Source organism: Elephantulus edwardii, unplaced genomic scaffold (assembly GCF_000299155.1).
Source record: "Elephantulus edwardii isolate Elephantulus edwardi_28Jun2011 unplaced genomic scaffold, EleEdw1.0 scaffold00177, whole genome shotgun sequence".
NCBI lineage: Eukaryota > Metazoa > Chordata > Mammalia > Macroscelidea > Macroscelididae > Elephantulus > Elephantulus edwardii.
In genome coordinates, this window is record NW_006399927.1 from 424,905 (window position 1) to 431,209 (window position 6,305).

The following is a 6,305-nucleotide window of genomic DNA, read 5'->3' on the forward strand; positions in this document are numbered from 1 at the left end:
GTCGCGGGTCAGAGATGCAGGGGTGTGTCCCGATTCAAGTCCACTCCCACCGTTCACTGCGCCTGCTCACAGCCCTTGGCCAGTCCCAAAGTTCAGTGCTGGCGGGGGGTTGGGGGAGCAATGCAGTACCTGAAGATGGGGGTCGCGGGTCAGAGATGCAGGGGTGTGTCACAATTAAAATTTTTTAAAAAATTTTTTAAAAGAGGGAAAAATGTTTTACAGCCTTGGAACCCAGATGACCAGTTTGTATGACTCAAAACCATGTCAATGAGACAGATTTATGAGATAGAAGTGTGTTGGTCACATGCATGAAGAGGGCTCTAAGGGAAATGGGACCGAGCCTGCCAGAGATGCTGTACTGTGTGGGTGCTCATTAATGGGCACAGCACCTACAGCATGATGTGAGAATGAGACTGAGCATAGAAGCCATGGAAGGATTCTTTCCCACCACCTTTCCAGGGAAAGAGAAAAGTACAGACTAGAGGGAAGCAAGGAAGGAAAAGAGGAAGAGAAGGAGGAAGACTTTTTTCTTTTTTCCTTTTTTATTTCTGTTTACCTATGTGAAAGGTGTGCTTTAGAACTTTAGAATTTAAAAGGTTCCCTTTAAGATTCTAATAATATTTCTTACTTTAAAGGAAATGTTCACGTTTTCTTCTCTCTTAAAGATGAGCATGACAGGAACAAAGAAAAAAATAGGTGTTTTTGAAAACTCTGTTCAAGTAAATAAGGACTATGGGACAGCTATGAGTTTGTTCTGATTGGAGGACACCACCAAGTAATTATCTGTTTCAGAGGGCAAAATCACTTCTGTATCCATTTGTAGTTCCTGTTGACTGAGGCCTGAAAAATCCAAGTTATTAACATTCTTTTTTGGGGAAGGAAAGAAACTAACTCCCATGAAAGTAAAATCCAATGATGAACCCATCTGGGGAGGATAGGCATGTTTTTCTTCAGTTGATAACGAAATGTTGCTTTCTACCAATAATGTTCTTTAGGATACTGGTTTTAGCTAATTAGATAATATGTGGTTTGAACACAAACTGTCCCTTTTGAAAACACTCTAATGTTTTGGAGACATTTTTAACTGCAGGAGGGGGGTTGGGGAGAAGAAAAAGGAAAGTTACAATTCTGACTAGTGAGTTGCTACATAATTTAACTAACTTAGTTTATACAAAAAATAATAAAATAATTTATAACCCATCACAGCTATTTGGCTAGAATTACCAATTACTTGCAATGCCTCAGAGATAATGTTCAGAATGCTACGTAGAAGTCTGCATAGTAAATTTTTTTTTGCATAGTAAATTTTTAAAGTAATTTTTTTTAAAGAGGATGGATAAGATGTATAAGTTTTCAAGTATATGATGATGTGGTACACTTAAACAACTTGAATATAAAAATCAAAGCTTTATATAGCTGGAGGAATGGGGGGGTTAAAAATAAAACACAAACCCTCAAAAAGCTATAATTTTGTTTGAACTAAGTTATATTAAGTTTGGGGATGTGCTTTTCCCCTTGTATTTGAATATGGGTGTGGTGGCTTTATGAAAACCCATATCAAATGGATTAAAATCTTTTGACTAGAAACAGCAAACCGAATGTTTCCACCTCTAACTGCTATTGAAAACCTCCTGTCCTCGGAAGACTTACCAGCTTTCGGGTTATCAAGTTTCTAGACACTTAGCCAACCCTGAGCCTTCCCAACACCCATCTACAAGCAAAGCAAATCAGAGACTTTACAGAAGTTTACAAGCTGCTGCTGTTGTTGTTGTTGCTTACCGTCTAGTCAGAACCAACTCATAGTTGACCATCCTATGGGTTTTCAGAAGCAGTTAATCATATCTGAGGAAATTGTCCATCCTCCTGCTGAGCAGTTGGTGGCCTCAAACCACCTACCTTCGGGATTGCAGTGCAGTTTCTTGCCACTAGGGCACCAGAGTAAATTAATAAAGCAATTACTTAAGTAGAATAAGTACTGGTGTGAGGTTGGGGAGATGGAGAAGACAGTAGCGATTATCATCTCTACGGCGGGTAAATCCTCAGTTGCCCTATCTGCTAGTTTAAGTGTGTTCTATTGTGCATACGGTTTTCGAAATCCTGCTATTTCAGAAATGGATGACCAATCCTTCTTCCTAGTCTGTTTATTCTGACTGCTCAGATTTAGAACAATATCTGAAATACAAGCATTTTATGAAAAATAGCAGATGAAAGATATTTCCCCAATTGTAGAAATAACCAGTAGTTTCAGTGTTGTCCCCACCCTTGACACATGTCTTGATCCACCCATTTCTCTGCTCCATCAGCATTCTCTTCTATTCCCATCTACTCCCTTCAAAAGCTATCTCCTACAATCCAGCCCTTGACTTGATGATTTTTGATCATTATTTCTAAAGTGTGTAAATAATGGCATAAAGGTCTTAAAGTTATCAGAGTCTGACAGGTTCAAAAGATTAATGTGTGTGACTGCTAACCAAAAAAATGATGGTGAGTCCATCTAGAGGCATTTCAGAAGAAACACCTGAAGTTATCTTCAAAAAGTCAGCTATTAAAACTTCTACAGTACAGCTCTAATCTGAGACACGCAGGGTCTCAACATGCCAGAATCTGGTCAATGGTGACTGGTTGGTTGTTACTGCTTTTATATAAAGCTATCATGTGCCCTTTGCGGGCTCCCCACCTACTTCCCATTAGTAATGTTCTTTCTTCTTTAAACAGATGTGTGTGCCTCCCTTATCCTCACCTGTCTGTTCTGCCAGTTTTGGGATTGTCTCCTGATGCTCCCTGACACATGTGAAACCGTGTGCACCAACGTGTGCTGCCCCTCTCACAGATACTACCACACCTCGGATGAAAGCCATGCTCGGAATGACTGCAGCTGTAGCTGTGACTTGGACTGCAGCCTTTTTGAATCTTGCCATGAGACTGGTGAATGTCTGGAGCTGGCTATGGAGATCTCAGAAATCTGTTACCGCTAACACCCAGGCCACCACACCTGGCAAGCTTTGTCTGCGCTGGAATCCTCCATCCCAAACAAGACTGTGCTTTCCCAGTGTGGAAATGGGGTGCTCATGCACGTTTTTTGGATCCATAGGCCTCTTTCCTCTGCACCTGTCTGGGAAAGCTAGGATTGTCAGCTTAGCGGTCTTATTCCAGATTTCACAACCGCATGGTTCACTGAAAAATAAAATTCTTTATCACATGGGATGAACACATCTTAAATACCTCCTAAATATCACAGGCACAAGATGTTTCTTGACTAGAAAACAGAATGCTAAGCCACTCTGTGTTATTATTTATCAGCTTGTATAGTGGATTCAACCTCATTCACAAATTCAAGATAAATTAGTGCATTCCTTTAGAATTGACACATATTAGTTCAGGTTTCTAATGGACTCATGCATAAACATTATGCATTGTTGGTGATTATTAATAATGTATTGTATAACATCATTTTGTAATTAAAAATTTATTTATACTTTCTCTTAAAATTCACGTATATGTACAGTTTAGGCAGGAAAGGGAATTAAACGAATTAGAAACCATGTTCCTATAATTATAACAGATGTTTCAAAAACATCTCTAGTGAATTTTGAATGTGGTAGGCTTCAAGAGAATACTTTCATTCTAAACCATATTATTCTATATCTATGACTATGTCATAACAGGTTATACATATTCTTGGTTATGAGCATGAATGAGAGTTACATGCAAGTTTCAAGAAAATTATCTCAGTAAATCAATCATTAATTTCATTTTTTCCTGTTTGGTATAGTCAGCAACAGGATATTAAAATAGAATTAAATTGTTTAATGAAATTACCCCTTCTATAGGTGGTCGAAAGGAACGTGTATAGCTGTCTACTCAGCATGAAGTTTCTGAATACTGCATAGTCTTCCATATTTATTTTATCTTTTTCTGGTATTTACAGTTATGTGGAGCACTTCTTCACTGTTACAGAAAGTAAGCTCAAGTAAGCTCAGAAGTAAATTTCTATTCATGTAAAACAATTTTGGACAAAACCCCACCAAGTTATTTTGGATTCTTTGCTCTCTGTGTTTCTTTGTGATTCTACCATCCAGGGGAAAAAGGTAAATGTTGTTCATTAGCTGTGAATCTATAATCCCATTGAAGTGTCCCAATATATTCATCGGGAGGGAAAAAAAAAGCAAAAAAAAACAAAAAGGAAAAGGGTATAATATATCCACAAATCCAACAAAGAACAGGAAAATGGAAGTGGGAAGTTGAGGAAATTTTTTGAGATCTCCACATTGGAAGCAGGAGTGGCATCCACTTCCTAAACATCATGTCTCTGGAAACCCTATGAACTTAGAGAAACAACGATAGTTATATAAAGGCTTCAGGTCTTTTGTTCACAGAGTCGCTATGAGTTGTGCTTGACCCAATGGCAATCAAGAACAGCAACCACCACCACAAAACAGCAAACAAAACATCTGGATTTTTTTTTTTTTTTGAGGCTAAGGTAATTTCAGGTAAAAAGTGGAAATTCCTTTTTTTCTGTGGTATATTAGAACATTTTTCTACTCTCCAAAAATATCCCCAACCAATAAAAACTATCAATCTTTAAAAATGCACTGCTTCTAAGAAAGCATGTCTTACCTTTGACTTTACCCCACAGCAGTGTTAGCCATACTGAATTATTATATCATTCTCAAGCCACATGTGTGGACATGATTTTAAACTTCTGCACAAATATTTTAATCTTTCTGCTTTTTTGAAGCTCAAAGAGGTAACTCTAAACCTATGCATAAAATGTACAAATCAGGGGGAGAAAAAGAGTAGATTTCTAGAATAAAAAGATAATTTGGGCTGTTCTACTCACTATTTTCATTTTTTCGGTAAGAGTAAACAAAGCTCCCAAGGGATGAAGCAACTTATCCAAGAATACACAATGGGTCAGTGATAGTCTCAAGAATTTAAACTCACACTTGAGGTTTCCTACTATACTACACCATTCCACAGCGTACCTATTAGTCTAAGCAGCAAATAAGAGTGGAGCTGCCTCAATTCGATACCAGGAGGGCTATACATGTATTTGTAACCTTGATTCATAGTGTTCTTGCCTCTCCCTCAGACCCTTCAACCTCTCTCCAAGGACCACCCCATCTTCCAGCAATCTAAATGAATAACACCTGGACCTGTAGGGGCATCTAAAAGACCCTGTTGTCTCAGTAATATGAAACCTGCGGCATTATCAAGCATGCAACCTTGGCATTACACACGTTGTTCCTCGTTCCTTTATTTGTTCTCAAGTTCTGCAAAGACAGTGCATTTCAAATTGGAATTGATTGCTTGTCAATTAGTCTCATTTTATAATATGGTCAGAATATTACAGATCTTTCTGCACTCTTGCTTTCCATGGCTTGTTAACTTTCAGACTGCATCATACTATAACTGAAAGGATTGGTTATACAAAGTGTGAAATTTCTTTTCTTTATAACCAATAATAAAACATCATCTTTTTTGCAAACATGAATGGCTCCTTCAATTGAATTCTTACACAATAAAACATATGCAGCTTGGAAAATACAATTGCAGAAATAAGACAGATCAAAAAGGGATGTGGTTATCAATTAAATACAATTATCAAAATCTGAGAAGGCTCAGTTATTTGATGCAATGATGGAAGCCTGTGATTACAAATCAAGATAATGCTGTTCTTTAAGGTGGGGATACTTAGGGAGCAGAGTACTTCTATTTAAGGAAGCATGCTAGAATAAAAGAGTTTTGAGAATATACAATCTTCCCAGTGAATCAGGAACTGAGATGTTCCCTCAGCAATACAGCCATATTGTTAACATTGTCTTTGCTTTGCTCAATGGATTGTTATAAAACTATTGCTTCTATAAAAGCCTACAAAATATGGAGAGCCACAAAGACCTGAAGTTACATTTAACTTGCTAATGAAATTTCCCCATTACATAAGCTGATAGGCCTACAAAATTAATTATCATTGCTGGAATATCAAAGTTAATAGAGCAAAAGTATCTTCAAGGTTTTTATTTTTTCTCCCCTCCTCAAATGCCAAGAAAACATATTCAGGCAACTTTACAAACAGGAAACAACCTTTGCAACACAGCAACATTTTAAAAAGGATAAATGTATAGGCAGAAAATGTTTAAAGTACAGAATTTATTACTTGATACTTTCACCCTTTTGCAAAATGGAGTGTAGGAAGATTGTATACACTTAAGTAGCTTGACTAGAAGAGACATATCCATCAAATTTGATGTGTCTCCCCCTACACACTCACACACATGCACACACACACACACACACACACACAC